The sequence below is a fragment of the Petaurus breviceps genome, unplaced genomic scaffold, assembly GCF_028583685.1.
Source record: "Petaurus breviceps papuanus isolate PSGF00001 unplaced genomic scaffold, PetGlider_PUasm1.0 90925, whole genome shotgun sequence".
Taxonomy (NCBI): Eukaryota; Metazoa; Chordata; class Mammalia; order Diprotodontia; family Petauridae; genus Petaurus; species Petaurus breviceps.
This window is the reverse complement of record NW_027187380.1, coordinates 37983858-38004150: the sequence shown is the minus strand read 5'-3', so window position 1 is coordinate 38004150 and position 20293 is coordinate 37983858. Positions and strand designations below refer to the sequence as shown.

General features: G+C 39.1%; 1 pseudogene; it reads left to right on the top strand.

Moving 5' to 3' along the window:
• Window positions 1-1316: 1316 nt before the first annotated feature.
• On the top strand, window positions 1317-8281 carry LOC138152279 (zinc finger protein 345-like; annotated as a pseudogene).
• The last annotated feature ends 12012 nt before the right edge of the window (window positions 8282-20293 follow it).

Genomic DNA, 20293 nt, shown 5'->3' with positions numbered 1-20293 from the left:
AGAATGGAGAGAATAAAAATATGGCATAATTCAAAATACAGCATTCACCAAGTGTGATTCAATAATTTCCAAGTACTACTCCACCCCTAGACATTACATTCATTTAGTCAATCACAAAGTCCCTCTTCTAAGTACTACTCCACCCCTAGGCAGTACATTCATTTAGTCAATCACAAAGCCCCTCTTCTCAAATGGAGATTAGTTTCCAATCATAAGCAAAGTATATTTATTTGGTCAGTCCCAGAGCACAAAAAAGTCAAAAGTTTCCCACCCTTGGATCACAGCTGAATAGGCCATTTACCCCAGAGTTACAACAAGTTTAAGCACAGCATTTAATACCCAAAGAGAGGTCTTTTCTTCATCTTGACCCGAGGCAAGTTCTCAGCAATCTTTGTTCCTGGGGAGACAAAGCTTAGCAAGGCAACAAGATACATTGCCAGTGTCCTCATTAATTCATTCTGTCTGCAGAACAGTCCTAGGACCCTTGAAAACATAAGCAAAACCCTCTTCCAGGATTTCTGTAAACATACAACAAGAAAATCCTTCTTCAGGGCTTCGGAACCAACTCAAGGTTCCAGGACCACTGCAACAACAGCACTGTCCTTCACCAGTGGACACAATTCACTGTCTGCAGAACAGTCTCACGAGCTCTGAACCAACAGCAATGTTCCAGGACCTCTGCAACAACAGCACTATCCTTCACCAGTGGACGAATCTGGCAAAACAACATCAAAACAGACAGACAAAGTACCAGCATAACACCCCTGTCTCCTCAGCCCTTGGCAGCTCTGGGTGGCAGCTCTCAAAAGTCCTGGGCAGTTCGAATTGGCTCTCAGCAATCCTCTCAGTCTCTCTCTGCCTCCAAAGGTGCTGCTTCCAAAAAATTCTTCTGCCTCTCTCTTGTGTCTCTCTAAATCTACGTCACCAGTTCCTCCCAGTTCAGCACTCTCTTTTCACGTCAACAAGTCCATCCCACAAGTGGGATTAACAAGCTCTGGGTTTTAACACAATCAAACCAAAAACCAAGCCAATACAGGGGAATCTTTAAATGCCATTACTATTACAACCCCCTCCCATACTTCAGAGGGAACATGGGGGGTTTAGTGAGTACAGCCACGAGGGATGGAACAGGCTTGATTAGGGAAAACTGGCTACCCAATTTCACCATCAGATCCCTCCCCAATAAAGGGGCTGGGCAGGAGGGAAGAATAAGAAAGGAGTGTTCAAATAACAAATCCCCATACTGGCAGGGCAGAGGATATGTCTTGCGACAAGTCCTCACTTTTCCTTCATTGCCCATCATCCGATGGCTAGAAATGCGGGTAGGGCCAGAATGTTCTAACAACAGAGAGAAAGCAGCGCTGGTGACCACCAGCAGGTTAATAAGCTCACCAGAAACATCGATTTCAGCCCAGAACTTGGCCAATGAGATGGAGAAGGTGGGAGCTAAGCCTAGCCACACTTGCAGATTGGGCACGGTCCTGGAGGTCTCCCCCAGGGAGCAGTCTTAGTAAGATAGTCGAGGGACCAATAACCCTCCTTGTGGCATCTGAAGCAGGCCATCTCACCACTCGAAGTATCAGGGGTGCTGCTAAGTTTACTGGTCAGGGCAGCAGCTAAAAGCTGAGCCTGTTCTTTGTTTCCAGCCTTTGTCCTACCATCTTTTTCCTCTGCCAGTGCTAGGTCTCTGTTATTAAAGGCTCCAAAAGCTGCCTCTAACAATTCGTTCTGAGGAGTTTGGGGTCCCATAGCCAATTTCCCAAATTTCCACCTGATATCTGGGGCAGACTGATCAATAAAATACATGGCAAGGATGGTGGTCCCCCAGGGGAGGGGGGACAGGAGTTAGGATCCAGGTTAGTAAATCATTTTAAGGCTTCTACCAACCGGCCCAGGAAAAGGACTGGGTTCTCATCAGCACCATGGGTAATTTCCCTGAGGCAGTCATAGTTCATAGCCTTTTTAAATCCTACTTTCATCCCTTCTACCAGACAAAGTATCAGATGGTCTCTTTTCTCCCTGTCTGCAGTTACTTGATAATTCCACCCAGGATCTGCCACCAGGACAGCTGTGGCTCCCAGAGGATACCTGTTGGGTGAGGAGATAGCCATATCATCTCCAAACTTCCGGGCTAGGTCCCAGATTCTCAGATTCTCGTTTTCTTCTCTATAGTACAGCAGGTGGAGAAAATAATGTTAATATCTCCCCACAACAAATCAAATTGGAGAGAAATGTCTCTGAACCCTTTCATAAACTTAGTGGGGTTCTCAGTGGAAATGGGGGGGGGGGGTCTGGTAGCGTCCCTCTGGTGGAATTTGCTGCTTCCTTTAGAGGAGCCAGCATGGGAGTGGAGGAATCAGGGGCTGGGGGTGGAGCAGGGAGATAGGGAGTTCTACCCTTAGTAAGGGAAGGGCTGGGGAGAAAGGGATTCCAGGGAACTGAATTCACTTGCATAGGTCTAGGAGACCAATGAGCAGGCGGATCCAGCAAACGCTGGGGCTGCCAGGAAATAGAGTTTGGGAGTGTAGCTGACAGCGGAGGGTTAGGAGACCAATGAGCTGGCTGATCCAGCGATATAGGGGAGGGATATCCTGTAGAAATCTGTTAGCTTCCTGGTATGCAGATGAACCCAGTGGAGAGGCCCTGCTTGAGAAGCCCCGGCCCTTGGGGTTGCTATTGGGGGTCCAGAAAGAAAGGTATTGTCCAGGAGGTCGGGCAAATTCCTTTTTGCAGGGGTGAACTTAACTAGAAGAATGCTACACTGTTTCCTTGACTCAGTGTTCTGAGAAAGAGACATAAAAGCCTGGATATAGGGAACTTCCATGAACTTCCCTTGTTGGCGGCAGAGCAGATCCAGCTGCAGTATGGTGTTATAACTTAAAGTTCCACCAAAAGGCCACTTTTCCTGATCCCCCAAAGTGTATTGGGGCCATGCAGTGTTATAGAAGAATAAGAGACGTTTTTTCTTGAGCTCTTGAAGACCAAATTTGTTCCAATTGCTCAAAAGACATCCTAGGAGTGAGTCTCGGGGTATGGAGGGAGACTGACCCATCCTTTCCCCACCCCTGAACCAAAATCTCTGTAGCCCTGTTTTTCCCTGATGTCTCACAAGAAAAGCCTTGCCTAAAAAAATATATGTGTATATTTTTTTTTAGATGAGTAGACACTTGTCCCTAGACAGGGCATCCCCTGTTCATGTGGGATGTGTCCTGGGTCTATTAAAAAATAGAACAGATTCCGATCTGCCCAGACTGAAACCATCCAATCAAGCCTTCCTAGGTGCTTGAATGGAGAACCCAACCTACAGGATGAGAGGGAGGAGGTAAAGGAGCTTACCGGAACTCCAAGAAAGCTTGAGACCACAGACAAATTGAGACCTGGCTCCCCAAAATGATGAGGGATGGCTCCCAATAGGTTCAGCAGGAACAATGTTCTTAGCTAAGACCAGAACCTGAAATTCAGTCTGGAAAGAATTCAGCTCAGCCTTACTTGGAGTCAGAGTTGAAAAAGTTTATTACATGCTTTACAGTGGGCAAGGATCCTTAGGGAACCTGCAAGTGAAAGGGGGCACAGGCTTTTACTTTTAAAGGGTAGGGCTGCCATTGTCAGGGCTGACCGGATGGATGTAAGGGACTTTAGTGAATAGATAAAAGTTAGGGTTGACTGAGAGGAACTTGTGACTTCAGTGCATAGATAAAAGTTTGAGGAGTTTAACTTGGAGATGAGATTTGGGTCAGACAGGAGGAGACATGAGGAGATTAAGCCAAGACAAAGGAGTCACAAGTTGTCGCCCAGGCAGAGTTCGGATATGGGGAAGGGGCAGGGTTTGAGGCTGGGAAAGGGATTTTACAGACTGGTTTTACAAATTGCTTTTACAATTTTACAATACAAATTGCAGTTACAATTGTACAAACTGGTTTTACAAATTGATGTTACAGACTGATGTTGCCAATTGGTTTTACAAATTCCTGTTACACATATAGATCCCAAGCACCCCAAGCAGCCCATCATCTCTGCCTCCAAGATGCTGCTTCCAAAAAAATTCTTCTGACTCTCTCTCTGCTGGTGCCTCTCTAAATTCACGTCACCAGCTCCTCCCAGTTCATCCCTCTCTTTTCACATCAACAAGTCCATCCCACAAGTGGAATTCACAAGCTCTGGATTTTAACACTCAACCAAGCCAATACAGGGGATTTTTAAATTCCATTACTATTAGAAACTATTACTTCCTTAACCTCTTACCAAGATGCTGTGGCTGCTGAGGTACCTCTTCTGATGAGGATTTCTTTTCTCTGGAGTCCCAAGGAAGTCACTTTCCTTGTATCTTCTTTCACATCCCTGTTCCAGGAGACAATTGTAGAGATAACTTGAGTGGTTTCTTAAGCCAGCTCTAAAGTCATACACTAGACTGTGAAAGATCATTGTCCAGGCATGATTGTCAAGCAATCCATTTATTGATACCATGAGCAAGGTCTTTATAGAGTAATGAAACAAAGAAGGTAATTATAGGTCACTTAGTTTTCTAATACTCTTTGTTCAGTTTCAAGATGCCAGATAGTGATACCAATTCAGGCCTTGATGATTATCATGTCCTTTGATGATTTCCCAGCCATATGAAAAGTATCTAAAATGTATGGGTGAGCTAACACCTTCTGGCTAGAATCCAAGAACAGGGCACAGTCCTGGATCACAGGATATCAGGAAGGCTCTGATTCACAGTCACATCACAGAGAAAAGCAGGACTGGACAATATGAACTGGCCACTGGAAAAACCATGAGCTAACTTATCTAGGACCAGGCTGATTCCTGGATCAGGTGTTTGGGCTCCCTTCAGGGGTTGAGAGTGAAAAAAAGTTTAAAAAGCTCTAGTCTAGATCTTTATCGCTCCCATATTCTTTGTTTAGTGCTGTTAACAGTTAATTAGGGGTGGCCAGGTAGCACAGCAAGTAAGAGCACCGGCTCCAGTGTTGGGACAACCTGGAAATCGAATCCCGGGCTCAGACACTTAGCACCCACCCAGAAACACCTGGCCGTGTAACCTTGAGCAAGTTACTTAACCCCAATTGTTCAGGGGCGGCCAGGTGGCTCAGTGAGTAAGAGCACCGGTTCCAGTGTTGGGACAACCTGGAGATCGAATCCTGGGCTCAGACACTCAGCACCACACCCAGAAATAACTGACCATGTAACCCTTGAGCAAGTTACTTGTAAGTAGCCCCAATTGCTTAAAAAAAAAAAACAGTTAATTAAACACTTATTTGGTTCCCAGGACATGAATAACAATAAGGGATTAAAAAATAGTCAACAGTTGCCTTCAATGTTATGTATTATTGAATGGAAGATAAACTTAGGGGGAAAAAAAACTAGAGAACAGAGCACAGCTTAATATATTAGCAACTGATGTATAGTATGATTTATAAATTCTATAAAATTTCAGAGATTAAATAGGTCTCTGTGGATTGAAATAATCATCATAGCAAAGGGTATATGGAGGACATGGCACTTGAAACTGTGTCTTGAATTAAGTGTGGGATTTATTGGTGGATAGTAACGGAAAGGACATTTCAGGAAGAGTACCTTGGGAGAAAGTGACAAAGACCAAAACAAAATAGTTTCTCCCCTCAAGAGGCTTATATTCTACTTGGGGATATAATATATACACAGAGAAATAAATCCAGTGTATATGTAAGAAGTGTCATTTTCATTGCTATACAGCATACATACACATTTTCAAGGAAACTTCTATATTGTCTATTACAACTTTTAAAATACTTAAGTCCTGGCTTTTATGTAGGAATACAGTTTTATACCCCACTCATCCCCTTTGGGCAATATCTTCATAGAAACACAGTTATTCATTTGGTAAAGTAAAACATGTTCTTGTTGTGGCATAGGGTTTGAAAGCTCCTGATGGAGACTTTGGAATATTTGTTTTGAGTAATCATTGGGCAAAAAGACATAAAAATAATTTTATTTAGCAGTAGTCAGAGCCACCTAGTTGAATTAGTTTGAACTCTAGTTGATTCCTTTTCTGTCCTCAGATTTTAATATCATTTTCAGTTATATGTAGTCTTAGAACATGCATGTTTAACTTAGACTATTGTATTTCATCTACAGATGGTTCATTTACTAATTCAGCAATTATTTATAATTACTTTCGATATCTGTCTTGCTATTAGATGTTTGGGTAATAATGATATGTATAAAGGCATTGATCCTATCTTCATCATCCTTTGATGAAGGATAGATGAATGATATTTCATAGGGGAAATAAGACAGTTATATAAATAGCTATAAAATAAAACAGTATGTTGCTAGTGCCCAGAAGAGTGGTGTAATAGGTACAATAAATAAGTTCAGAAAAAAAGATGTCCCCGTTTTCATGTTGATATTTACATGTTGTATTTTTTTTTCATTTAATGATACCAAATCCAAGTTAATTCCTGAACAGAAATATTCAGAAGAAATGGAACCACAAAGGAAAATATCTGACAGAATCAACTGTGAAGTTTCCCAGGTCCTGCAGTATGGCAAAACCTGTGAACATGATGAAAAGTTAAAAACCCAGCAAGGAAACCCTGTAAGAGAGAGACGACATAAATGTGATGAGTGTGGGAAAAGTTTCACTCAAAGTTCAGATCTTATTGGACACTGGAGAGTTCATACTGGAGAGAAACCCTATGAATGTAATCAATGTGGGAAAGCTTTTAGCCAGACTACAGGTCTTATTCTACATCAGAGGATCCATAGTGGGGAGCAACCTTACAAATGTAATGAATGTGGGAAAGCCTTTAGTCACAATTCACATCTTATTAGGCATTGGAGAATACATAGTGGGGAGAAAGCCTATGAATGTAGTGAATGTGGAAAAACCTTTGGTAAGAGGTCGGGTCTTACTTAACATCAAAGAATTCACAGTGGAGAGAGACACTACAAATGCAAAGCACATGGGAAAGCTTTCATTAGGAAAAGTGACCTTGCTGAACATCAGATGATACATGCAGGGGAGAAAGCCTATAGATGTGATGAGTGTGGAAAAGCCTGCTTTCATAAGTCAAGTCTTATTCGACATCAGAGAATTCATACTGGGGGGAAACTTTATGAAAGTGATGAATGTGGAAAAGCTTTTAGAGAAACATTAGTCCTTATTGAGCATCAGAGAATTCACACTGGTGAAAAACTATATAAATGCAATCATTGTGGAAAAGCTTTTAGAAAGAACTCATGCCTTATTGGACGTCAGAGAAGTCACACTGGAGTGAGACACATAAATGTAAAGAATGTGGGAAAGCTTACAGTGGCAATACTGGCCTTATTGAACATCAGGGAATCCACACTGGGGAGAAATGACATAAATGTGGTAACTGTGGGAAAGACTTTAGAAAGAGGTCTGGTCTTATTGAACATCAGAGAATTCATACTGGAGTGAGACTGTATAAATGTAAAGAATGTGGGAAAGCTTTCCATGGTAACACTGTCCTTAATGAACATCAGAAAAACCCCACAAATGTATTAAGTGTGGAAAAGCCTTCATAAAAAAGTCAAGTCTTACTGAACATAAAAGAAGTCACACTGGAGAGAGACCTTACAAGTGTAAAGAATGTGGGAAGGCTTTACTGGGAGTTACAGGACTTATCCAACATCAGAGAATCCACACTGGGGAGAAAGCATTTCAGTGTGATTTATGTGGCAAAGAATTTATTTGGAAATCAAGCCTTATTCAACATCAGAGAATCCATACTGGAGAGAAATCTTTTCAGTGTGATGTGTGTGGTAAAGAGTTCCTTTGGAGGTAAAGCCTTATTCAACATCAGAGAATTCACATTGGAGAAAAACCTATTTCCATATAGAATGTAGGAAGTTTTTGAGTGAATTATTAATTATTAATCAGGAATTATTCATCCAGTAAGAAACCACATATGTGAAAATAGACTGAAGATATTTAGGATTCTATTTTTAAAAAGACTCAGTCCAAGAAATAGGATTAAAGACTAGAAATCAAAGAATTTTGATAGGGTAAACATGGGCTTAGAGGAAACACTATATTGCATGGGACTAAACATTTTATTTGTTACCCCAAGAAAAAGATATATGAAAATAAATATAAATTAGCCTACATAGGACTTAGATGAATTTAGTAGGGTGATAGAACAAGAAATGTTTAGAGATCTAACCTTGCCTTTCTTCACATCAGAGTCTCACTAGAATGCAAGGCTGAGCTGGTTTGTATAGTTTTAGTATTTAGAGTTATGCACTGATTACTGGGGACAAAGTAAAATAAACATATTGTCTTATACAATAAACCTTAAAACCTTTTATATTAAAAAATTAATATGTATCATATTCTCAATTTTGCTGAAGTTTTTTTTTACATTTGGCATTTGAATTTACAAAATTTTGACATATTCTTTAATTGATCATCACATTTATTACCCTGGATATTAAGTATACCTTTGATCACCAATCCATTTTCTAATTCTAGCCTTGATAATAGCCCCTTAAGATTTTCAATGAGAGTAAAATCAGAAGAGTTCCCAGTCAGTTGAAGCATTTTTGTTTTCATCTCTTAGAAAAATTTCTTAGCCTTTGGTTAAGATTGGGGCAGAGGGGTTAATGATGTATGGCCTAGTACAAGATGATTTTGCAATATTCAGTCTTCAGGAGTTCTCTAATCGTGGAACAATTTTGCTTTACAGAATAGCAATATATTTTTCAGAGTTAATTATCCCTTCATTAGGGACAAGACTTTTAGGCTCACTGGAAGTAAAAAAATCCCCCAAACATTTTTGAGGTTGCATGTTTCATAGTTTGATGATGATGCCTGGATCTTACAGGCTCATCTGGACTTCTAAGAATGGTTTTGGTATAGCCTCAGATGAAAAAGTGTATTTTATGAATACAATCTTTTTCCAATCTTTAGTATTCCAATTTTTGCATTATGATGTCTATGATATGCATTACTTCTTCATAGGAATAGTTAGTAGCTTTCATAAAACCAAACCAAACCAAAAACTGATCTTGTTCTTCAAACTACATCAAGACTGAAGATCAAGGGTTCTGACCCTTTTTTTGTATTATGGACCCCATTATGGGTCTGGTGAAATCTACAGACCTCTTCTCAGAATAATTATTTTAGATGATAAAATAAAATACACAGAATTACAGGAGAAACCAATTATATTAAAATGTAATCATAAAAATATTCTTAAAAACACAAGTTAACCCCAGCTTAAGAACCCCTTTGTTAGAGGAATCACTTAACCATCCTTCCAACTGTAAGGTTCCTCCAAAGGTCTTTGTTTCTGAGGATTATACTTAAGGTATATAAGAGGATTATTAAGTATAAGATTATACTTAAGTTTAGGAGGCTGTATTTCAATATTAGCTTATAGCATTAATTTGTTGACCTTTTCATTTTCAGTAGCACTTTTTTTTTGGTTCAGTGTGACTGATCTTGGTTCATTATGGGCTTGAATGATCCATGAAACACTTGATTACCCTACACCAACAGTTCCTGACATCTTTCTAATATTGAAATATGCTCTTTAAGAATTACAACTTTTGAGTGTTTCCTTGGGAAAATATGCATTCTTAAGTACACAGAGTTAGAAAGACATGAAAAGAAACTAATGAAATGTGTATATGGCACAAAATCTAGTACTTATCTGACTTAGTTAACAAAAAGTGGGGGAACCAGCTCAATCTGGTATCTTCTGATCAATGTCAGATGTTCTTAGCTTATGGTTAGAAATATAAACATTTGCATTGCTGTCACAAAATGAAACCATGTCAAAATTTTGCTTGTCTCAAATAATTCACACATCATTGTGTTTTAATAATAACTGGCATTTATGTAATTTTAAGGTTTGCAAAACTTTTTACAAATAATATTATCAAACAACTTTGGGAAGTAGGTACTGTTATTATCTCCATCTTACAGAGGAAGAAACTGAGGTAGACATATTGTATGTGACTTGTCCAGAGGCATACAGCTAATAAATATCTGGGGGCAGATTTGAACTCAAGTCTTCCTGATTTGAGGTCTAACTCTCTGTTCACTATGATGCCTACCTGCTTAAGTTGTGAAAAGAATCAGTTGTAAGTAGCTGCTAGTTAGGGGAGAGGGAGTCAGTCTTAGTGTTAGGGTGGATGAAAAGGGCAGTGGGCAGATGAGTGGAGGGGAAAGAAAATAGGAGGAAGCTTCTAAAAATATCATTGGGAGATGATAGAAGAGTAGGAAGTGACTTGTAATTGGATTCAGATAAAAATCCATTCATTAACAATACAAATAAGTGTCTGTTATGTGCCAAGCACTGTGCTGGGTGCTTGTGGATACAAATTAAAAAATGAAACAGATCTGTTCTTACTTAAAGAACTTAACATTCTACCAGGTGAGACAACATATGCAAAAAAAACTATAATATATACCTGCTTTGTTTGTACTAGACCTTTGGCAGGAAGATGCTAATTATCAGCCAAAAGCTATTGAGCAATCTAGCTTATTTCCATAGAAAATGTAGGAAGACTGTTACAAATTAATAAAACCTTCATTAGAAGCCCTAAGAGATGAACAAATATGGCCAACAGGCAGTTTCCTTCAGTGATCTCCCATGAGAAAGATCAACTGAGGGATGAGGATCCGAATGTTGCAGTGACTTTTGAAAATATAGGATATTTGTCTTTTTTGCTGTGGCCAAGTAATTACTATATATACACAAAATACAGTTTGCTCTTCCTCCTAGAAATGATACAGAAGTACTTAGAGGAATGCATTTCTATTTTCCAGGGTATTAGGGAGAATTACTATGGAGGGGCTCCTAAGTAAAACCAAAGAAGACCAAGGATCTGAAGAGGTAAAAGGAAATCCTAAGCTGTTTTATAATGTGATATAGAAAGAAATACAGACCACTTGGAAGGAAGTACTAGGTATGAGATTTTCTACTGACCAAGATGCTTCTTTTAAAAATATTTTTATTTTTTATATCTCCTATATATCCCCTTTGTATCTCTGCCCCTTCTCCTCCCAGAGAGCCCTTCCTTATGAGGTAGTTTTTTTTTAAAGAAATAAATTCAGCAAAAGCAATCAACACATCAAACAACAATAACAGTACACGAACAGACACCCTGTTACACACTTGTAGGACTTCTCCAGAGGAAAGTCTTCTCATATTTGTTTTCTGGAGCCAAGCATCGTCTTTATAATGTCATAACATTCAAACTTGAGTGTTTAGTACATGTTCTTTCCATTCACACTGTTGTAATTATGTGTCTTCCCTCATCATGATATTTTAAAGCATAATAATATTTCATTATGTTCATGTACCACAGTTTGATTAGCCATTTCCTAATCCATGTACATTTACATTGTTTCCAGTTCCTTTAAAAAAAACCTACACAAAGCACTTCTTGTAGTATACACCTAGCAGTAGAAATTCTGGATCCTACACAGTGACTTTAGTTATTTTATTTGCACAATTCTAATTTGTTTTTCAGAATGGTTGTATCATTTCACAGCTCCACCAACAATATATTAGGATGTCTATCTTTCTACAACCCCTCTTACATTAGTTACTCCCATTTCTGCACATTTGCTGGGTATAGAATTCCAGCATTGTTTGGATTTGCAATTCTGTTATTAGTGATTTGGAGCATTCTTGTAGTTTGGTTGTAAGTAATTTGCATTTTTGAGAACTGTTTGTTCATATTCTTTGACCACTTACCTATTGCGAATAGCTTTTGGCTTTATATATTTCTATTGTCTATGTATCTTGGATATCAAATCCTTGTCTGGGATATTTGATAAAAAGATTTTCCCCCCAATTGACCATTTCCTTCTTATCCTATACATCTTAATTTTGTTTGAGCTAAGGGTGTTTAATTTCATGTTATCAATATGATCTATTTTATCTTTTGTACTTACCTCTGTCCCTTGTTTGGCAAGAATTTTTTCTTTACCCATAGCCAATAGCTTGTGTTTTAAGGGACAATGAACTGGATCTACAAGTGTCAACAGGAAAGGGATCATCTCATAAGGATAAGAAGAAGAAGGGTAAGAGTAGTGATTCCTGACAACTTACTTTAAAATTCCACAAGGGAAACTGGCCCAGTTATTCAGTCAACAAGCATTTATTAAATGTTTACTATGTGCCAGGAACTTTGCTGAACACTGGAGATAGCTATAAAGAAAGGCAAAAACATTGGCCCCTACCCTCAAAAAACTCACAATCTAATATGAGAGAAAATATTAAAACACCATGTATAGGGGCAGCCAGGTGGCTCAGCAAGTAAAGAGCACCAGCTCCAGTGTTGGGATGACCTGGGGATCAAATCCAGGCTCAGATACTTAGCACCACACCCAGAAATAATTGGCCATGTAACCTTGAGCAAATTACTTAACCCTGATTGCTTTAAAAAAAAACACTGTGTATACACAAGATATATACAGTTTAGGGTAAGGTAATCTCTGGGCGAAAGAACTAGCAATGGAAAGGGATCAGTCATGCAGAAGCTGGAATTTGAGCGGAATTTTGAAGGAAACTAGGAAGGAGAAGAAAATAAGGAGAACATTCCAGTCATGAGAACAATGAGTGAAAAGAGGTAGAGCTGGGAGATGGAGTGTCATGATCAAGAAAAGCAAGAAGGCCAGTTTCATTGGATAATAGAGTAACTGGAGAGCAAAGACTGGAAAAATAGGTAGTGGCCAGGTTGGGAAGCATTTTAAAAGTTGAACAAAGAATTTTGTATTTGATTTCGGAGGCAATAGGGAATCACTGGAGTTTATTGAGATAGAAAACTAAAGAATAACCTTCTGAAGACACAGGCAAAAATTATTTTGACAAGAAGGAAAAGACAGTTGCATAAAAAGACTTAAGTGGTTGCACACGGATTAATTCATACTTAATAAATATATTTAGAAGGCAAAAGCAAGTAATTAAGAATAAATATAAAACTATAGAATGGCTCTGTAAGAATGGTATCAGGAAGGCTAAGGCCTAAAATAAGCTTAGAATACTAATGCTAATACTAATTTTTACAAAAGGGATTATTTAGCTATGTTGAGAGTAAAAATAGGACCATTGCTTATGGTCAGTGAGATGATGATAATATATATCAGTGAGAAAACTCAGTGTTAAACACTTATTTTGTTTTTGTTTTCTCCAACAAAGAGAATGAATGTTCTTTATTCTATAAAGGCTAGAACAAAAACGGGATGGGTGGGGGGAGGGCAGAGCCAAGATGGTGGAGTAAAAGCAAGGGCTTGCTTGAGATTTTCTCCAAACACCTGTAAAAAATGACTCTAAACAAATTCTAGAGCAGCAGAATCCACAAAATGATTGAGTGAAACAAATTTCTAGCCCAAGACAACCCAGAAGGTTGACAAGAAAGGTCTATTGCACCAGTTTAAGAGAGGAGCACAGTCCAGCACAAAAAGTACTAGCACAAACTTGGTCCCAGCAAACCCAGAGCAGACCTCAGGGGACTGAATCACTGGCAGCTGTGTCAGTTTCCAGACTGCTCAACCCACAAATGCCAAAGACAACATAGAAGGTCAGTAGGAAAGGTCTTTCAGACCTGGGTGAGAGAAGAGCGAGGTCTGGCCCCAGCCCTGGGGCAGCAGGTATTTCTGGGGGTTCTTGGCCGACAGTTAGTGGGGGGATCAAGTGGCTGATCAGAGGGGTATTTCTGGAATCTCTTTTCTGACACTGAGGTAGAATTATCTTGCATTGCTCATGCTTGGATCTGGGTTGCAGTCCTGGGTGGTGGTTTGGGGCAAGGAGAAGTGCTGGTATGGCAGAGCTGGTATGGTGGTGGAGAGAGAATCCTCCTCTCAATTCCAAAGCAGAAAAAATTTCTTGGGGTCATTCACAGATGAGAGCACAAGCCAATAGAAGAATAAACACCTCTCTTTTGATCATATCACTTTGGAAGAACTGAAAATTTACAGGTCCCTAGAAGTATCTCTGAAAACAGTTGCACAAAAGCCCTGAAGCTTGGGACAATAAGCCCTCCACACTGGAAGCAGAGCCCTACCTTAACAAAGAGTTAAAAAGTCAAGTAATGGGCTTGGAAAATGAGAAAACAACAGAAAAAAACTCAGATTGTAGAAACTTACTTTGGTGACAAAGAAGATCAAAATCCAGAAGACAACAAAGCCAAAGTTCCTATATCCAAAGCTTCCAAGAAAAAATATTAATTGATCTCAGACCATGGAAGAGCTCAAAAAAGATTTTGAAAATCAAGCAAGAGAAGTAGAGGAAAAATTGGGAAGAGAAATGAGAGTGATGTAAGAAAATCATGAAAAAAAATGAGTCAACATCTTGGTAAAGGAGACCCCAAAAAATAATGAAGAAAATAACACCTTAAAAAATAGACTAACCCAAATGGCAAAAGAGGTCCAAAAAGCCAATGAGAAGAAGATTGCCTTAAAAAGCATTGTTAGTCAAATGGAAAAGGAAATCCAAAAAGCTCACTGAAGAAAATAATTCCTTAAAAATCAGAATGGAGGAAATGGAAGCTAATAACTTTATGGAAAATCAAGAAATTGTAAAAAGATTAAAGAAAAAAAGATACAAACTACGGGAAGATTCAGGGGAAGGGGCAATGGTAAGTTTTTGCTGCCCTGTGCAAGTTCTACTTTGAGCCACATTTACCCTTTCCCCTATCACTTCTCAGCATATATACTCTTCCTAGGGAGGTTCGCCAATAAGAACACAATAAGATTGATTGTGTTTCAGTCATTTAAGAAGATGAAGCTAGCCCTATACTTTTCACTTCATCTTCTTACTCTTTCTTGCTTTAATCCCATTATCTCATGTCTTTTTTTGTGAGTTTATTTTTCCTTATTCAAGTAGAGACGATGCTATACTTGGCCACCTACACTGAAAATTAAATTCCAGGGAGTAGTATCTTCCCTATGTTAATGATTTTCTATTATCCTGTACATAGCTTGCTTTGCATATATTTGTTTGTGTGTTGTGTCCTCTGTTAGATTCTAAGCTACTTGAGGGCAGGGACTATCTTTTGCCTCTTTTTGTATCCTCAGCACTTACCATAGTACGTGGTACATAGTAAGTTTTTAATAAACATTTGTTGATTGATTGATGTCCTCTTCATATCCTGATTTAGTACATAGTTTTGGGAAATTGCACCAGGCATGAGAATTGTTCATTGTATTTGCCTTTTCTATGTTCTTGTGCTAGATACTGCTGGATGTTCAACTGAGTAGGATAAACAGAATAGGTTTCTTTTTTCTGGGAGAACACCATCAAAAACAGACATCAAGAAGTCATTTATAGAGCTAATATAGAAATACTTTTTGCATGACTTCACATGGATAAATAATATCATATTATTTGCCTTCTCAATGGGTAAGGGAGGGAAGGAAAAGAGAATTCAGAACTCAAAATTAAAAAAAAAAAGATAATGTTAAGAATAAATAGATTTTTAAAAATAATTTATGTACAGAGAAAAAAACTACTTTAAATCTATTTGGATCGTTCCATTCTATTCCATTAAGCCTTCCCAGGCTACTCCCAAAGATGGAGAAACCACTATGGGGATGAATTCCTAAAGCATTTATGGCTACTATTTACTTTACATTTAATTACTTACTTACCATTTGTGACATTGTATATCATTGATATAATGTTGGAAGGGACGTAACAGGTCCTTTACTTCATAGATGAGGAGAGTAAGGTTCAAGAAAATTCACTAAAGTAAGCAGCAAAGTTAGGATTTGAACCCATGTCTGATGACAAATACAGCACATTTTTCACCATATCATTCTGTCTCTATCTTATATTGTAACTACACTGCTATCTGTCTCATATTTGATGGATCTGTGATTTTGTTAGAATCAGAGATTCTTATGTGAGAACTCTTCAACAAAACAGGTAAAAATCTATGTTTTAGTTGAGTAAGTCCTAAGGAATTTCCTGAGGCATGGAGATTAAGTAATTTGTGATGGGTCACATAGTGGATTTGGAGGCAAATCTTCCTTTCTCGCAGTCTAACACTGCTTCTGTCTTTTATTTACTCATTTTTTCACATATTTACATTGTGATCTTCACTGATCTTAAGAGGTCCTGCCAGCCATTTTGATTATAGATTGAGTGATACACATACAAACTATTTAGACCATAATATGTAGCTGTCTCTCTATCAGACCATGTTTCACTTTCATATACCATCTAGCTACTCATCTGAGAAATTTTGCCATCTGTCTGTCAATATAGGTATAATCCTTTCCCCCCTTTCAACCTCTCACTCTGAGCCAGGGGTGGGGAACCTGCAGCCTTGAGGCCACATGTGGCCCTCTAAGTCCTCAAGTGTGGCCCTTTTGTCTGAATCCAGACTTCACAGAACAAATCCCCCTATTTAAAGAATTTGTTCTGTTGAGGCGGAGTCAAGATGGTGGAATAGAAGCAGGACCTTCCCTTTGCTCCGGCTTCCACCTTCCCCAATCCATGTAAAAAGGGGACTCTAAACAAACTTTGGAGCTGCAGAACCCACAAAATGACACAGAGAAGCTAACCTCCCACTGAGGAGAGCCCGGCAGGCTGGCAGGAATTGGCCAGGACAGTGCTCTGGGAGCTGAGCCTAGCCCCACACTGAGGCTTTAGCCCAAGGGTGGGCCTGACCAGCCACGGGCGGGAGGGACTCCAGATGATCAGCAGCTGTGGCTGTTTGCAGATTTATCAACACATAGATGCACAGGACAAAGTGAGAGGTCAGTGGGACCCAGTAAGTGGGAGTGCGTGGCTTTTGCCCCCAGGGTGAGAAGCCACTCACTGAGACACCGGAACAGCTAGCCAGCACTACGTGGCAGCTTCAGCTTCTGGCCTGCAGAGTGTAGGGGGACCAAGCACCAGTCTGAGGGGTAATCACTCTTGCTTTAACCTTCTTGGATCTAGATTGCAGTCTAGGGTGGAGGTCCTGGGGTGTGTGTCCAGTTTGCCAGAGCATGTAGAGACCTCAGAGAGGGCACCCATCTAATACCTCCAGCAGCTGAGAAAAACCCAGCGTTTGGGATGAAAGCTCCCCTGTCTGGTGGCAGAGTCCTACTGTGGCAAAAAGCCCAAAAGTCAAGTAATTAAGTGGCAAAATGACCAGGCAAAAGAAACAAAGCAGACAGAAGATTCCAACATTACACTCCTATTTTGGGGACAAGAAGGAGCAAGGCATGGAACAGGAGGAAAACAGTGAAGTCAGAACTCCTGCACCAAAAGCTTCAAAGGAAAATACAAGCTTGTTACAGGCCATAGAGGACCTTAAGAAGCAGATAAGAGAAGTGGAGGAAAAATGGGGAAGATAAATGAGAATGATGCAAGAAAATTATGAAAAGAGAGTCAACAGCCTGAGGAAAATAATACCTTAAAAAACAGACTGACTCAAATGGCAAAGGAGGCTCAAAAAGGCAATGAGGAGAAGAATGCCTTAAAAAGCCAAATTTGCCAGATGGAAAAACAATCTCAAAAGCTCACTGAGGAGAATCATTGCTTCAGAATTAGATTGGAGCAAATGGAAGCTAATGACTTTATGAGAAATCAAGATACTGTTAAACAGATCCAAACAAATGAAAGAATAGAAGGCAATGTGAAATATCTCATGGGAAAAACCACTGACCTGGAAAATAGATCCAGGAGAGATAATTTAAAAATTATTGGACTACTTGAAAGCCATGACCAAAGTAAGAACCTAGAAAGCATCCTCCACGAAGTTCAAAGAAAAGTGCCCTGATGTTTTAGAACTGGAGGGCAAAATAGAGGTTGAAAGAATCCAACGATCACCTCCTGAAAAAGATCCCCAACAGAAAACTCCTAGGAATATTATAGCCAGGTTCCATAATTCCCAGATTAAGGAGAGAATATTACAAGCAGCCAGGAAGAAACAATTTGAATATTGTAGAAACACAATCAGGATAACCCAGGATCTGGCAGCTTCTACACTGAGGGATCGAAGGGCTTGGAATATTCCAGAGGTCAAGGGCGCTGGGATTAAAACCAAGAGTCACCTACCCAGCAAAACTGAGTATCATATTTCAGGGGAAAATATGGTCATTCAGTGGAATAGGGGACTTTCAAGTATTCTTGATGAAAAAACCAGAGTTAAATAGAAAATTTGACATTCAGATACAAGAAGCAAGAGAAGCATGAGAAAGTAAACAGGGAAAAGAAATCATAAGGAACTTATCAAAGTTGAACTATTAACATTCCTACATGGAAAAACGATAATTCCATAATAACTTATGAAACTTTTCTCAGTAGTTGAAGGGATTAGAAATATACATATATACATATATATGTATGTATGTATATGTGTGTGTGTTTGTCTATATATGAGGGTATATGGGCATATGAATACATATGTAAATGTGTGTATATGTGTTTCAGGTATACATAGAGGACACAGGACCAATTTAATAGGAAGGGATGATACTTAAACAGTGAAATTAAGAGGTGAGATAAATATAATGAGAGGAGATGGGGAGAGACATATTGGGGTAAACTATCTCATACAGAAGAGGCAAGGGAAAATGGTTACAATGGAGGGGAAGAATAGGAAGGCAAAAGGGAATGGGTCAACCTTATTTCCATTGAATCTGGCTTGAGGAGGGAGTGAAATACACACTAAATAGGGTATCTCACCCTCCAGGAGAATAGGGGGGGAAGGGGATGAGAGGGGGAATGATGAAAGAAAGGACAGGCTGGGGGGGAGGGAAGTTGGAAGCACCCACTTTTGAAAAGGGACGGGATCAGGGTGGAGAGTGGAGAGGGTGGGCGGTGGGATGGGAGGGAGGAAAGTGTAGTCAGTCTTTTAGAATATATCTACTATGTTATTGTTGTGCATTAGCCACACATATACAACCTATACTGAACTGCTTTTCTTCCCAGTAAAGGTGGGTGACAAGGGAGGAAGGGTATGAATCTGGAATTCAAAGTTTTAAAATCAAATGTTTAAATATATGTATATATATATATATATATATATATATATATATATATATATATTTGTAACTCAAAATCTTGCAGAAATGAATGGTGTAAATCAGAAGTTAATAAAACATTTGAAAAATAATAATAATAATAATAATAAAAGAATTTGTTCTGTTAAACTTGGACTTGCACCCAAGGACATATAGGGCCACATGTCACCTTGAGGCTGCAGGTTTCCCACCCTGCCATCTGGGAACTAAAATAAATAACAACATTGCTTCTGGAAAAGATGTCAATTGACTTCTTTATGGATTAATTCACCATGTCTTTGACAGCCCTGATGTTCTTGCTGTGACCTCAACCTCCCATGGCTCCCCCAATATATCTTCTGTTCTCTATTAGAATTTTAGCTCCTTAAGGGCAGGAATTGTTTTACTTCTTGTACTTATATTGTCAGAGCTTAGTGCAGTGTTTAGAGCATAGTATTTAATAGATACTTTTCATTTGTCAAATGAAATTACATTTGTAAAGGGCTTAGCAACCGTGCCTGGCACACAAAGGTATTATATGAATGCTCATGTCCTCACACTTGCTGTTATTTCAAGTAGATTATAAACTTATTTATAGAGACTGCTTCTTTTAGTTTCTATACCCATAGCATCTACTATAGATAAAATATACCTGTAGGAGGTATAAAAGAAATATGACAGAGTCACTGCCCTCTATAAGCTACAATTTTTATTTCCCTAATCAGGGAGATTATAGTGCCATACATGAAATAGTTAACAAATATTACAAAACAGTTTGTAATTAAATTCTATAAGAATTCAGAAAATGGAGTGACCAGTGATATATTTGTGCATATTTGTCAATTATGTTACTATAATCAGTCAACAATGAACATTTATTAAGTGCCTTCCAGGCACTCTGCTAAGCACTGGGAATACAAAAAGAGATAAAAGACAGTCCCTGCCTTCAATTACTTATAATTGAACGAGGGAGACAACATGAAAACATATTTACTAAGCAAGGTATATACAGGAAAAATAGGAAATGATTATCAGGGAAGGCACTAGCATAAAGAAGTGTTGGAGAAGGAGAAGACTTCTTGTAGAAGCTGGGATTTTACTTGAGACTTAAAGGATGCCAGGGAGTTCAGTAATTGGAGGAGTGAAAGAGTTTCAGGGGAAGAGGCAGAAAATGCTTGTAGATGAGAGATGAAGTCTCTTGTTTATGTGGCAAGGAGTAAGGTGTGAGAAGACTGGAAAGGTAGGAGGGGGCTACATTATGAAGGACTTTGAATGTCAAACAGAGCATTTTCTGTTTGTTGTTGGAGGCAATAAGAAACTGCTGGAGGTGTG